Source organism: Schistocerca gregaria, unplaced genomic scaffold, assembly GCF_023897955.1.
Source record: "Schistocerca gregaria isolate iqSchGreg1 unplaced genomic scaffold, iqSchGreg1.2 ptg000355l, whole genome shotgun sequence".
NCBI lineage: Eukaryota > Metazoa > Arthropoda > Insecta > Orthoptera > Acrididae > Schistocerca > Schistocerca gregaria.
The window spans coordinates 273,357-288,372 of NW_026061814.1; the positions used below are offsets into that span (position 1 = coordinate 273,357).

General features: G+C 50.5%; 4 non-coding genes and 2 pseudogenes across 4 annotated transcripts; all 6 read right to left on the minus strand.

Moving 5' to 3' along the window:
- Positions 1 to 947: 947 nt before the first annotated feature.
- On the minus strand, positions 948 to 1,065 carry LOC126307902 (5S ribosomal RNA; annotated as a pseudogene).
- Positions 1,066 to 2,345: 1,280 nt separating this feature from the next.
- Positions 2,346 to 2,464, minus strand: LOC126308114 (5S ribosomal RNA). Its single transcript, XR_007554039.1, has one exon. It is a non-coding gene; the product is annotated as a 5S ribosomal RNA (ribosomal RNA).
- Positions 2,465 to 3,734: 1,270 nt separating this feature from the next.
- On the minus strand, positions 3,735 to 3,853 carry LOC126308128 (5S ribosomal RNA). Its single transcript, XR_007554050.1, has one exon. It is a non-coding gene; the product is annotated as a 5S ribosomal RNA (ribosomal RNA).
- A 1,270-nt stretch (positions 3,854 to 5,123) lies between these two features.
- On the minus strand, positions 5,124 to 5,241 carry LOC126307858 (5S ribosomal RNA). Its single transcript, XR_007553828.1, has one exon. It is a non-coding gene; the product is annotated as a 5S ribosomal RNA (ribosomal RNA).
- A 1,279-nt stretch (positions 5,242 to 6,520) lies between these two features.
- On the minus strand, positions 6,521 to 6,639 carry LOC126308140 (5S ribosomal RNA). The gene has a single exon (XR_007554061.1). It is a non-coding gene; the product is annotated as a 5S ribosomal RNA (ribosomal RNA).
- Positions 6,640 to 14,051: 7,412 nt separating this feature from the next.
- LOC126307904 (5S ribosomal RNA) lies at positions 14,052 to 14,169 on the minus strand (annotated as a pseudogene).
- Positions 14,170 to 15,016: the final 847 nt, after the last annotated feature.

The window sequence follows — 15,016 nt, forward strand, 5'->3', positions numbered from 1 at the left end:
CGCGCTTAGCAACACGGGCACGCGTCGGCCAACGCACTATAGCCCACTTTCGGAACTCGCACGCAGCGCGCCTCTGCCAGCGCCCGGCGTTCTACTTACGGGACTTGCGTTCCGTCACTGTGTTCGGTATATCGGTTTGTGTCTTTCGTGTTTGTCAAAACTGTTTTCTGCTAAATCCGTTAATATTATAATTACCGAACCGAAACTTTTGCAGGAGCTTTGCTACACTGTCGTATGTCTTAGACTCGCTTTTGGTAGACTTTCATCATCCTAGAGCAGAAAACACTCCTGCCATATGTTATGGTCTTGATTCGCCACACGTGAACTTTTCCGTTCGTGGTTTTTCCAACACTTCACAAGCTATGGTTAGTAACGTTAGTAACGTCAATTGTTCCTAGGGGTGTTAGTAATGTTTCTCGAGTGTTAGTTGAAGGTGGAAATATCTTTGAAGAGGTCCACTGTAGTCCAATGGGTGCAGATGCTACGTCACATTTAACACTAACTGCACCGTCTCTGTGTTTAAATTTTCGTGAACCACCACCAGGGGTGACAATCGTTTCGCACCGAACTTCGGTTTTCAACTTCATGAAGAGCGAGTAGACTGTGAAATCTAACTGGATGCCCTCTAATTCGTCTTCCCCGATCCGTAAATCGTCTCTCATCCATTGCTGGACTTCGTATGCCGTTGGACGTTGGAATTCGCGATCGAACTCGCATTGAAGCGTGGTGTTAGAACGGTTACACGTTGACATGATGATTTCACTCACCAACTCGTTGAGAACAGCGATCGCCGATGGCGAAAACGGTAAACGTAGTACTTGGCGCGGCGCGGCTGGTCCTCCGGTAGGCGGCGGACGCGGGCTCGGGCAGCGCGGCGCGGCGCGGTGGGATGTCGGCCGGCGAGGGCTCGGCGGCCGGGAAGTCCTTCCTACCTGGGACGCACAATAGCACAGCGGCACACGTGTTCACAGGCGGGCAGCCAGCCGAGTACTAACCGGGCCCCATGTTGCTTAACTTCGGTGATCGGACGAGAACCGGTGTATTCAACATGGTATGGCCGTTGGCGTCCTTATACTGTAGCCGCACGGCAGAAGAAGGCTTCGCCTCTCCTCCCAACACACGCAATCGCCGTTTTCGGTGGCGCATTTGACGCAAAGCACGTCCTTCCACCTCGAAGGCGACGCGCAGTGAGGCGCGCCGCCACGTGGGCCAAACGCACAACACAGCTGCTCGTTGCACCGCCTGTCATTCGTTTGGTTCGTGCGGCCTCCGACACTCGCGGGAGACGCACCTTATTATTGTTATCCGGCGCAGGGCTTGGGCGCGGCCGGGCGGCGGGGGGACTGCGCGGGGTGTGGCAGTGTCCTGCTGGACCGAGGGAAGCGTTCTCACCTGCCTGACACGCGTCGCGCTTCCAGATATTTGCGTAATTCGCACGGTGCATTCTCGGCTGTCCCCTTCCGTCCCGACTTGTCCCGACTTTGCTCGACTGCCGCTCGCTGCCCCTCGGGTCGCGGTCCATATGACAGCACAAGCTCGAGAAACATCTGCGAGATGGGCGCGGGCCGAACCGGCGTGTCCGAGGCGCCGTGTGCGGCCGTTCGGAGCTACCAGGGCAGCTCTGTGCTGCGCCGTGCCGTGGAAAGGTGCGAAAACATGCACACACGACACAGGCTGTTCGACAAAGCATCCATCTCTTGTAGCGACGAAAGGTAAATTTTTGTTTACAAATTTGCCGTTGTGCACTGCTACAAAACAATATGCCCTGACGTATTTCACAACATTTCTGTCACTTCATACTGTTTTGTTATTTCCAGAGACTCTTTGGAAGTCTTCCTTGGCGCACTCTTTTCAAACTGAGTTCCTTAATATCGTATCTTACGATAGTTTAAAATCAGTATGGAAGCATCTTTGTCACATGAGAAAGGTAGCATGAAAAAAGGGCTGGCAGGGGTAGTGACAAGAAAGCAAGAAATGAAGACAGCCAGAGTTCCCAGGCGGTCGCCGATCCGAATACTAACGTTGTTGCTTATCTTCAGTGGTCGGACAGGAACAGGTTTTTTTAATGTAGTTAGTTTTTGGAATTTAGCGCTCCTACAAAACAGTAGGCTCTGACGTATTTCAGGAGCACATCTGTCGATTCGCAGTGTTTCGTTATTTTCAACGAGTTCCTAGCACTCTTCCTCCGCGCATTTTGTTCAAACTGAGTTCATTACTGTAATTTCGCATCTTACGTTTAATACAGTGGTTTAAAATGCTTGTGGAAGCATCTTTTTCGCACCTGAGAGTTTGTATGAAAAGAGGGCTGGCAGGTGTAGTGACATAAAATTTAAAAGAAGAGAGGGAGCCAACAGCACCCGGTGTTCCCAGGCGGTCACCCATCCAAGTACTAACCGGGCCCGATGTTGCTTAACTTCGGTGATCGGACGAGAACCGGTGTATTCAACATGGTATGGCCGTTGGCGTCCTTATACTGTAGCCGCACGGCAGAAGAAGGCTTCGCCTCTCCCCCCAACACACGCAATCGCCGTTTTCGGTGGCGCATTTGACGCAAAGCACGTCCTTCCACCTCGAAGGCGACGCGCAGTGAGGCGCGCCGCCACGTGGGCCAAACGCACAACACAGCTGCTCGTTGCACCGCCTGTCATTCGTTTGGTTCGTGCGGCCTCCGACACTCGCGGGAGACGCACCTTATTATTGTTATCCGGCGCAGGGCTTGGGCGCGGCCGGGCGGCGGAGGGACTGCGCGGGGTGTGGCAGTGTCCTGCTGGACCGAGGGAAGCGTTCTCACCTGCCTGACACGCGTCGCGCTTCCAGATATTTGCGTAATTCGCACGGTGCATTTTCGGCTGTCCCGACTTGTCCCGACTTGTCCCGACTGCCGCTCGCTGCCGCTCGGGTCGCGGTCCATATGACAGCACAAGCTCGAGAAACATCTGCGAGATGGGCGCGGCCCGAACCGGCGTGTCCGAGGCGCCGTGTGCGGCCGTTCGGAGCTACCAGGGCAGCTCTGTGCTGCGCCGTGCCGTGGAAAGGTGCGAAAACATGCACACACGACACAGGCTGTTCGACAAAGCATCCATCTCTTGTAGCGACGAAAGGTAAATTTTTGTTTACAAATTTGCCGTTGTGCACTGCTACAAAACAATATGCCCTGACGTATTTCACAACATTTCTGTCACTTCATACTGTTTTGTTATTTCCAGAGACTCTTTGGAAGTCTTCCTTGGCGCACTCTTTTCAAACTGAGTTCCTTAATATCGTATCTTACGATAGTTTAAAATCAGTATGGAAGCATCTTTGTCACATGAGAAAGGTAGCATGAAAAAAGGGCTGGCAGGGGTAGTGACAAGAAAGCAAGAAATGAAGACAGCCAGAGTTCCCAGGCGGTCGCCGATCCGAATACTAACGTTGTTGCTTATCTTCAGTGGTCGGACAGGAACAGGTTTTTTTAATGTAGTTAGTTTTTGGAATTTAGCGCTCCTACAAAACAGTAGGCTCTGACGTATTTCAGGAGCACATCTGTCGATTCGCAGTGTTTCGTTATTTTCAACGAGTTCCTAGCACTCTTCCTCCGCGGATTTTGTTCAAACTGAGTTCATTACTGTAATTTCGCATCTTACGTTTAATACAGTGGTTTAAAATGCTTGTGGAAGCATCTTTTTCGCACCTGAGAGTTTGTATGAAAAGAGGGCTGGCAGGTGTAGTGACATAAAATTTAAAAGAAGAGAGGGAGCCAACAGCACCCGGTGTTCCCAGGCGGTCACCCATCCAAGTACTAACCGGGCCCGATGTTGCTTAACTTCGGTGATCGGACGAGAACCGGTGTATTCAACATGGTATGGCCGTTGGCGTCCTCATACTGTAGCCGCACGGCAGAAGAAGGCTTCGCCTCTCCTCCCAACACACGCAATCGCCGTTTTCGGTGGCGCATTTGACGCAAAGCACGTCCTTCCACCTCGAAGGCGACGCGCAGTGAGGCGCGCCGCCACGTGGGCCAAACGCACAACACAGCTGCTCGTTGCACCGCCTGTCATTCGTTTGGTTCGTGCGGCCTCCGACACTCGCGGGAGACGCACCTTATTATTGTTATCCGGCGCAGGGCTTGGGCGCGGCCGGGCGGCGGGGGGACTGCGCGGGGTGTGGCAGTGTCCTGCTGGACCGAGGGAAGCGTTCTCACCTGCCTGACACGCGTCGCGCTTCCAGATATTTGCGTAATTCGCACGGTGCATTCTCGGCTGTCCCGACTTGTCCCGACTTGTCCCGACTGCCGCTCGCTGCCGCTCGGGTCGCGGTCCATATGACAGCACAAGCTCGAGAAACATCTGCGAGATGGGCGCGGGCCGAACCGGCGTGTCCGAGGCGCCGTGTGCGGCCGTTCGGAGCTACCAGGGCAGCTCTGTGCTGCGCCGTGCCGTGGAAAGGTGCGAAAACATGCACACACGACACAGGCTGTTCGACAAAGCATCCATCTCTTGTAGCGACGAAAGGTAAATTTTTGTTTACAAATTTGCCGTTGTGCACTGCTACAAAACAATATGCCCTGACGTATTTCACAACATTTCTGTCACTTCATACTGTTTTGTTATTTCCAGAGACTCTTTGGAAGTCTTCCTTGGCGCACTCTTTTCAAACTGAGTTCCTTAATATCGTATCTTACGATAGTTTAAAATCAGTATGGAAGCATCTTTGTCACATGAGAAAGGTAGCATGAAAAAAGGGCTGGCAGGGGTAGTGACAAGAAAGCAAGAAATGAAGACAGCCAGAGTTCCCAGGCGGTCGCCGATCCGAATACTAACGTTGTTGCTTATCTTCAGTGGTCGGACAGGAACAGGTTTTTTTAATGTAGTTAGTTTTTGGAATTTAGCGCTCCTACAAAACAGTAGGCTCTGACGTATTTCAGGAGCACATCTGTCGATTCGCAGTGTTTCGTTATTTTCAACGAGTTCCTAGCACTCTTCCTCCGCGCATTTTGTTCAAACTGAGTTCATTACTGTAATTTCGCATCTTACGTTTAATACAGTGGTTTAAAATGCTTGTGGAAGCATCTTTTTCGCACCTGAGAGTTTGTATGAAAAGAGGGCTGGCAGGTGTAGTGACATAAAATTTAAAAGAAGAGAGGGAGCCAACAGCACCCAGTTTCCCAGGCGATCACCCATCCTAGTACTAACCGGGCCCGATGTTGCTTAACTTCGGTGATCGGACGAGAACCGGTGTATTCAACATGGTATGGCCGTTGGCGTCCTTATACTGTAGCCGCACGGCAGAAGAAGCTTCGCCTCTCCTCCCAACACACGCAATCGCCGTTTTCGGTGGCGCATTTGACGCAAAGCACGTCCTTCCACCTCGAAGGCGACGCGCAGTGAGGCGCGCCGCCACGTGGGCCAAACGCACAACACAGCTGCTCGTTGCACCGCCTGTCATTCGTTTGGTTCGTGCGGCCTCCGACACTCGCGGGAGACGCACCTTATTATTGTTATCCGGCGCAGGGCTTGGGCGCGGCCGGGCGGCGGGGGGACTGCGCGGGGTGTGGCAGTGTCCTGCTGGACCGAGGGAAGCGTTCTCACCTGCCTGACACGCGTCGCGCTTCCAGATATTTGCGTAATTCGCACGGTGCATTCTCGGCTGTCCCCTTCCGTCCCGACTTGTCCCGACTTTGCTCGACTGCCGCTCGCTGCCCCTCGGGTCGCGGTCCATATGACAGCACAAGCTCGAGAAACATCTGCGAGATGGGCGCGGGCCGAACCGGCGTGTCCGAGGCGCCGTGTGCGGCCGTTCGGAGCTCCCAGGGCAGCTCTGTGCTGCGCCGTGCCGTGGAAAGGTGCGAAAACATGCACACACGACACAGGCTGTTCGACAAAGCATCCATCTCTTGTAGCGACGAAAGGTAAATTTTTGTTTACAAATTTGCCGTTGTGCACTGCTACAAAACAATATGCCCTGACGTATTTCACAACATTTCTGTCACTTCATACTGTTTTGTTATTTCCAGAGACTCTTTGGAAGTCTTCCTTGGCGCACTCTTTTCAAACTGAGTTCCTTAATATCGTATCTTACGATAGTTTAAAATCAGTATGGAAGCATCTTTGTCACATGAGAAAGGTAGCATGAAAAAAGGGCTGGCAGGGGTAGTGACAAGAAAGCAAGAAATGAAGACAGCCAGAGTTCCCAGGCGGTCGCCGATCCGAATACTAACGTTGTTGCTTATCTTCAGTGGTCGGACAGGAACAGGTTTTTTTAATGTAGTTAGTTTTTGGAATTTAGCGCTCCTACAAAACAGTAGGCTCTGACGTATTTCAGGAGCACATCTGTCGATTCGCAGTGTTTCGTTATTTTCAACGAGTTCCTAGCACTCTTCCTCCGCGCATTTTGTTCAAACTGAGTTCATTACTGTAATTTCGCATCTTACGTTTAATACAGTGGTTTAAAATGCTTGTGGAAGCATCTTTTTCGCACCTGAGAGTTTGTATGAAAAGAGGGCTGGCAGGTGTAGTGACATAAAATTTAAAAGAAGAGAGGGAGCCAACAGCACCCGGTGTTCCCAGGCGGTCACCCATCCAAGTACTAACCGGGCCCGATGTTGCTTAACTTCGGTGATCGGACGAGAACCGGTGTATTCAACATGGTATGGCCGTTGGCGTCCTTATACTGTAGCCGCACGGCAGAAGAAGGCTTCGCCTCTCCCCCCAACACACGCAATCGCCGTTTTCGGTGGCGCATTTGACGCAAAGCACGTCCTTCCACCTCGAAGGCGACGCGCAGTGAGGCGCGCCGCCACGTGGGCCAAACGCACAACACAGCTGCTCGTTGCACCGCCTGTCATTCGTTTGGTTCGTGCGGCCTCCGACACTCGCGGGAGACGCACCTTATTATTGTTATCCGGCGCAGGGCTTGGGCGCGGCCGGGCGGCGGGGGGACTGCGCGGGGTGTGGCAGTGTCCTGCTGGACCGAGGGAAGCGTTCTCACCTGCCTGACACGCGTCGCGCTTCCAGATATTTGCGTAATTCGCACGGTGCATTTTCGGCTGTCCCGACTTGTCCCGACTTGTCCCGACTGCCGCTCGCTGCCGCTCGGGTCGCGGTCCATATGACAGCACAAGCTCGAGAAACATCTGCGAGATGGGCGCGGCCCGAACCGGCGTGTCCGAGGCGCCGTGTGCGGCCGTTCGGAGCTACCAGGGCAGCTCTGTGCTGCGCCGTGCCGTGGAAAGGTGCGAAAACATGCACACACGACACAGGCTGTTCGACAAAGCATCCATCTCTTGTAGCGACGAAAGGTAAATTTTTGTTTACAAATTTGCCGTTGTGCACTGCTACAAAACAATATGCCCTGACGTATTTCACAACATTTCTGTCACTTCATACTGTTTTGTTATTTCCAGAGACTCTTTGGAAGTCTTCCTTGGCGCACTCTTTTCAAACTGAGTTCCTTAATATCGTATCTTACGATAGTTTAAAATCAGTATGGAAGCATCTTTGTCACATGAGAAAGGTAGCATGAAAAAAGGGCTGGCAGGGGTAGTGACAAGAAAGCAAGAAATGAAGACAGCCAGAGTTCCCAGGCGGTCGCCGATCCGAATACTAACGTTGTTGCTTATCTTCAGTGGTCGGACAGGAACAGGTTTTTTTAATGTAGTTAGTTTTTGGAATTTAGCGCTCCTACAAAACAGTAGGCTCTGACGTATTTCAGGAGCACATCTGTCGATTCGCAGTGTTTCGTTATTTTCAACGAGTTCCTAGCACTCTTCCTCCGCGGATTTTGTTCAAACTGAGTTCATTACTGTAATTTCGCATCTTACGTTTAATACAGTAGTTTAAAATGCTTGTGGAAGCATCTTTTTCGCACCTGAGAGTTTGTATGAAAAGAGGGCTGGCAGGTGTAGTGACATAAAATTTAAAAGAAGAGAGGGAGCCAACAGCACCTTTTTTTTTTTTTTTTTTTTTTGTGTTTCGTTATTTTCAACGAGATCCTAGCACTCTTCCTCCGCGCATTCTTGTTCAAACTGAGTTCATTACTGTAATTTCGCATCTTACGTTTAATACAGTAGTTTAAAATGCTTGTGGAAGCATCTTTGTCGCACCTGAGAGTTTTTCATGAAAAGAGGGCTGGCAGGTGTAGTGACATAAAATTTAAAAGAAGAGAGGGAGCCAACAGCACCTTTTTTTTTTTTTTTTTTATTTTACCAGGACGACGCATCCACCGGAAAAGGAAAGTCATTGTCGGTCGAGCATCGAGCGTGGCTGGCAGGCGGCGGCAATGAGGGCAGGGGTCAATTAGTCTGAGGCCTGGCCACAGTGTCGCCCCCACACTCGTCATCACTCATATCGACCGTAAAACAAAACAATATTTCATGTATGAAAAAAAGAGAAATCGCAACAGCCTAGGTATAGTAAAAACAACATGAAACAAAACGCTATTTTAAAGCGCCGGTAATCCCGGTGTGAAATCCCACACCGACTAAAGGTTCCAAAACTGCCGAGCGCAGACACGTGACGAGAAGTGGGAGCGCTCGACAATAAAAGAAATGAAAAAAGAAAAAAGGAAAAAAAAAATAACGCAAACAGTCACCACTAGAAACTAGAACTGAAACATCAGTAAAGAATCTCGTCACGCCACATACGGGGAAAAAAAAAAAAGAAAAAAGAAAAAGGAAACTAATAATACCGACACTCATGCCAAACAAGAAGTTTGGCAATAACGTCCAGAAAAAACTGAAAAGACTTCTGATGTCGTTCGATAGTCAATTTTCGGCAATTTTCGTTCCAGAAAACATAGAGAAAGTCGCATTTATTCATATTGTGTCGCTTAAGGCAATTTGAAAATACGAGACAATAACATCCATGTTATGCAGGTACCGACATACGCGCAAAAGCATGCGCCAGTGCGACCTGCAAAAAATTTGCAAAATTTTGCCGATAATGTGGCGATGTCTGAATCTGAGAATGTTGGGTCCATAAAAAGGTAAGGAAGTCCAAATCGGTACACAACTTTAAAGAGAAAATAGCAAAAACTGTATGGCCAAAGATCCACACCGTGGCATTTCGCTTGGTGGTGGGGTAGACGACACACTGCGGAATTAATACATCATCCACAGTAACGGTTCGAGCGTCCACCCGCTGAATCAGGCGAATCATATCCCTGGCGACGTCCCAAACACGGCGGAAGCGGTCACACGCAAAGCGGTGTTCAAGAGTATCGTCGACAGTACACACGTCACACACTCCAGATGGGATAAGGTTGATGGAATGAAGTTTGGAGTTGGTGGGGATGGTGCGATGCACCACCTTGTACCATGCAGCGTGTACGGAAGCCGGGAGGACTTTGTTGGCGAGGTTTTGCCACACTGCCACCCAGTTGCAGCGTGGCAATCGATACTCCCACTTGCAACGAATAGGAGGTCCGCGTATAGCATCGCAGACAGCGCTAACCGTGTGGGCGGAGATGTCACGAAGTATCAGGTAACTATTATCGAAATAGTAGCGGCGCACGTAAGAAAGATAAAACGGGATGTGCGACACAGAAACAGGTGCCACTTCAGAATGAGGACGATAACGATTAAAAACAACCGCGGTGGGACTGCAAGGTGCCTTCTGCATAACAGCGGTAATTCTCTTCCAAAGGAGAGCCGCACATTTGGCTGAAAAATCGACAAGTCCCAAACCGCCGTCGGACAGGCCCAAGGTACAGACAGCATGTGACACCTTAAAAATCTCCCCCCTCCATAAAAACCAGTAAATCGCCTGTGTGATGGCGCGCCCCAATTGCTTGGGTACCGGGAGAACCTGCGCAAGGTACCACGCCCTTGCCAAGAAGTTATTATTAATTAAATAAATGCACCTTTTCCCGAAGGGCCAAATTTCGGACCGCATGGATCTTGACAACAGCACGAATCCGATGCAGCGTAGGCCGCCAATTTAATGCTTCCATCTGCTGTGGATTCGAGGATAAAAGGACTCCAAGAACTTTATGCTGCTGCTGTACACAGAACCAGTCCCTACGAAGGGTACGTGCGCGGGCGGTGAGCGGTAAAAGAACAGTTTTCTGTGTATTGACAATCGCCCCCGTAGCTTGTTCAAAGTTGTGCAGAACGACTTGCAACCCGTCAACATCGTCTAAATGCTCAATAAATACGCCAAGGTCATCAGCGTATGCTTTACAAACCAATCTGGTAGTCCCCACCTGAATGCCGCGACATTCCTGACCGATATAGCGGAGGAGGGGATCCAGCGCAATGGCAAAAAGCGCCATGGAAAGCGGACACCCTTGCCGCACGGAGCGACCTACACGAAAAGCAGGAGTAAGACGACCATTAACACAGATGCGTGACGTAGCATTTTGCAACAGATGCGTCACTAATTTGGTAAATTTATAACCAAACCCCATGCGTACCAAAACCTGACGCAAATAAAAATGACTAATACGGTCAAAGGCATTCTTAAAATCAACTAATAAAATCGCCGCAGTCCGAAGCCGAGCACTTTTTACATAACCAATGCAGTCCCTGTAAGCAAGGATAGCGTCAAAGATATTCCGATCGCGCACCGCACACGTTTGCTGAGGACTAAGTACCGCCGGCAAAATGTTTTTAAGTCGCTGAGCGACGCAGCGCGTGACGATCTTGTAGTCAACATTTAATAAAGTAATCGGACGGACAGCGTCGATATTTGGCACAGCATTGGATTTGGGAACGAGCGTCACAACCCCCTCCACAAAGGCAGCTGGTACAGTCACACCATTTCGAATATCATTTACCAAATCTACTAAAATCTCACTAAAAAGATGAAAAAATTTCAAATAAAATTCCGCAGGAATCCCATCTGGGCCTGGAGACTTCCCGTTGGGACTCCGCCGAACGGCATCGAGAACTTCATCAGACGTAAAGGCGTCAGTTAAATGATTCCTGTCCGGGCGAGTTAAAACATGGGGTACAGTCTGCAAAAAATCTCGCAACGCGTCGGAATCCACATCAACAGCACGGAAAAGTGAAGCGAAATGTTCAAAAATATCTGTTTCAATTTCCGACTGTACAGAAGTTCGATCGCCATTTCGCAGCCGCCAAACATTAATCTTCAAACGTTCACGGCGTTTGCGTTCCCTGTGTAAATGGTAAATGGACAGAGGTTCCCCAGTAACAAGTCCCGCAGGCTGACTTCGGACGGTCACCCCATCACTAACGGCACGCATGTCAAGTAAAAGCTTTGCTTGAAATTGCTTCAGAGTAGGCAACAACTCGGGCTGTGACGTCACCCGCAACGCTAAGTCCCGTAAACAAGCCTGGCGGAAGCGAGCCGTTGCCCGACGCCAGCGTGCCGCCTCACGGCTGTAATCAATTAAAAATTTCCTAATCGCCGGTTTAACTATCGCAACCCACCACTCAATGGTGCTACTATGACCGCCTCGAGTCCGCAACAACCGTTGCCATATACGGTTAAAACAAGTCACAAAATGGTCGTCATTGAGTAAACTGCAATTGAACTTCCACAAATTGGTACGGCGAGGAACACACAAACGAGGCAATAAAAGACGACAGGAGTAACTGGAGTGGTCAGAAAATACGACAGGAGTCACGTCAGCACTACAAATACGGGCAGACAGCTGCCTAGACACATAAATCCGATCGAGGCGGCTACGCCCGGTACCGTAAAAATAGGTGAAGTAGGTGAAATCCGGGTGTAAAACACGCCACGTGTCGAGCAGCTGAAAACTAGTGACTAAAGTACCCAGCTCGTGACATTTGTTTGGACGCGGCTCTTGATCGCTGTCGTCTAAAACACAATTAAAATCACCCCCAACGATTAAAGTATCGACATTCCTGGATAGAAGCTGACACAAATCTCTACCATAAAATTCAGCCCTGGCCGGTTTAACATTTCCTGACGGAGCGTACACATTTACAAACACAATTCCAAAAATGGTACAAGCAACAGCGCGACCGTTCGGTAAAATGTCAACGTTAGATATTGGTAAGCCAGAACGCACTAAAATTGCAGTGCCCGTATCGTTATCAGGGGCAATATTATCAATCACAGTAAAATCAGTAAAATCATGCAAAAACAAAAGCGCTTCACAAGTCACCTCCTGTAAAAAAGCGACGTGACAGTTATTATCATACAAGAAATTTTTTAAAATCATAGTCTTCTGCGGATTTCGCAACTTATTAAGATTAACTGTTAAGATGTTCCACTGGCTACAGTCGTTAACCATATACACGTAATAACACAGTTAAAAAACAAGAAAATAAAAGAAAAACATGAAATTTGCTTAAAACAAGATAAAACATACAAACTTGCTAGGAGGGGGAGGACATACAATGAGTCACACTAATGGTTACGACCGGCCTCCACGTCCGCCGACCAATCCTGTGACTGACTAGGAAGGGGGGGCGGAGGCGGTGGAGTCCCAGAAACTGTGATGGCACCTTCTGTGGCGGAATGCTCCACGGCGGGCATCTCGACATCCGAAGATAAAGGCGGCACCAAATCGTGGGTGGAAGGGGGGGCACGACGAAGGTGCGAATCTTCGGCCTTTCTTTTGGTTGGAAAGGGGGAAGGTGTCACAGACAAAGGCGGATCCACCGCCATGCCGGAATCGGCATCAGAAGTCGGTTGGCTCAGGAAGGTTTTCAAATGTTGCACCGCGATGTCACGTTTCTGCGTTGCAGCAACAACATCACCCTCCGGCTGAGTGCGGGAAGAGGTCTGCTTTTTCGCGTGGCGCCTGCTGCCTCCCCCCTGAGACGGGCGGTGGCCGAGGTCTACGCCGTCGCGCGCGGCCGGTTGTCGGGAGGTCGGTTGCCCGACCGACCGAACCTGAGGGGGGGCAGGAGCACGCGCCACCGGAGACGGACTCCGATTTTTGTCCGAAAAACCACGCGTATTAAACGAAGCAGAGCTACTGGCACTACGTAAACGTGGGGTGCCAGAAGCTCGAGCGACATTCCGGTCCCTACGCGGTTTCGGTGCAGTAAAAGCTTCACGTTCTACAACAGCACTGGCAGCAGAAAGACTGTCGGGGACGGTAGTAGGAGCAACCGCCGATATGTCGGGTTCCGTAACAGGGACAGTATGCGGAACAATTTCTGCCGACATCGGCACGGGTTGCGGTGAGACTCCGTCCACTACCGGTTTTTCAAAAACAGATTCAGTTGTCGCAGCCGCGAGCAAAGAAGGCTCAACAGGAGGTTCAGAAACAGAAACAGAAACAGAGTCACTATCAGGAACAGACGTGTCCATGACGTCAGCGGCGGCCGATACAGGGGGGGCGGCCGCGAGTTGCACGCGTGCGGGGGGGGCGGATCCTAAACTCGTTGCAGCAACAGAAGCAAAGCTAGGCCCACTTAAAACGTCCTCACGTGGCAACTGAACAGGCTGCCTGCGTTTAGGACAGTTTTGTCGGTAATGACCAACAGCACCGCAAAAGGAACACGTCTGAGGTTGACCACTATAGGTTATAAAAGCACGATGACCGTTAACTAACAAGAAGGACGGAATATGTTGTCGTACTATCATCTTTACACTCCTCACGCCGTTTTCGACCTGAAAAACATAGGCGGAAGACCACTTCTCTTTAAAAACAGATAGCACGGTCCCGTACGGCCGCAAATGACGAGATATTGTGTCATTCCGGATTTCAAAAGGCAAGTTGAACACACGAACATTTCGAAGGCCAAACCCACCATGAGAAATAGTCACGTTACTAATGCGACCGTCTAGATGTCGAAATTTACGGATACCATCATTAACATTTACCACGGTATCACACAATTCGGGAGTTTTCAACTTCAAAAACACGGAATTGATAAAAGTATCAAATTGAACTCCGAGAACGTCATCGGTCGACAAACACAATTCCTCAAGTATCCAACGGTGAATTTCGAAAGCTGACGGTTTTCCGACGGAACTATCGAATTCGCATTGCACATTATTTTGTCGTTCTTCACTATTATCATACAACATTGCCATAACTTACGGACTTGATGAAATGTAGCCGCGAGGCAGGAGACAGACGACACGCGAGGCGCCGCCGGCCAAGTCGCACAAGGAAGTACTGCTCGCTCGGCACCGAGGTGTTGCCAGGCGGGCAGACAGCCAAGTACTAACCGGGCCCGATGTTGCTTAACTTCGGTGATCGGACGAGAACCGGTGTATTCAACATGGTATGGCCGTTGGCGTCCTCATACTGTAGCCGCACGGCAGAAGAAGGCTTCGCCTCTCCTCCCAACACACGCAATCGCCGTTTTCGGTGGCGCATTTGACGCAAAGCACGTCCTTCCACCTCGAAGGCGACGCGCAGTGAGGCGCGCCGCCACGTGGGCCAAACGCACAACACAGCTGCTCGTTGCACCGCCTGTCATTCGTTTGGTTCGTGCGGCCTCCGACACTCGCGGGAGACGCACCTTATTATTGTTATCCGGCGCAGGGCTTGGGCGCGGCCGGGCGGTGGGGGGACTGCGCGGGGTGTGGCAGTGTCCTGCTGGACCGAGGGAAGCGTTCTCACCTGCCTGACACGCGTCGCGCTTCCAGATATTTGCGTAATTCGCACGGTGCATTCTCGGCTGTCCCGACTTGTCCCGACTTGTCCCGACTGCCGCTCGCTGCCGCTCGGGTCGCGGTCCATATGACAGCACAAGCTCGAGAAACATCTGCGAGATGGGCGCGGGCCGAACCGGCGTGTCCGAGGCGCCGTGTGCGGCCGTTCGGAGCTACCAGGGCAGCTCTGTGCTGCGCCGTGCCGTGGAAAGGTGCGAAAACATGCACACACGACACAGGCTGTTCGACAAAGCATCCATCTCTTGTAGCGACGAAAGGTAAATTTTTGTTTACAAATTTGCCGTTGTGCACTGCTACAAAACAATATGCCCTGACGTATTTCACAACATTTCTGTCACTTCATACTGTTTTGTTATTTCCAGAGACTCTTTGGAAGTCTTCCTTGGCGCACTCTTTTCAAACTGAGTTCCTTAATATCGTATCTTACGATAGTTTAAAATCAGTATGGAAGCATCTTTGTCACATGA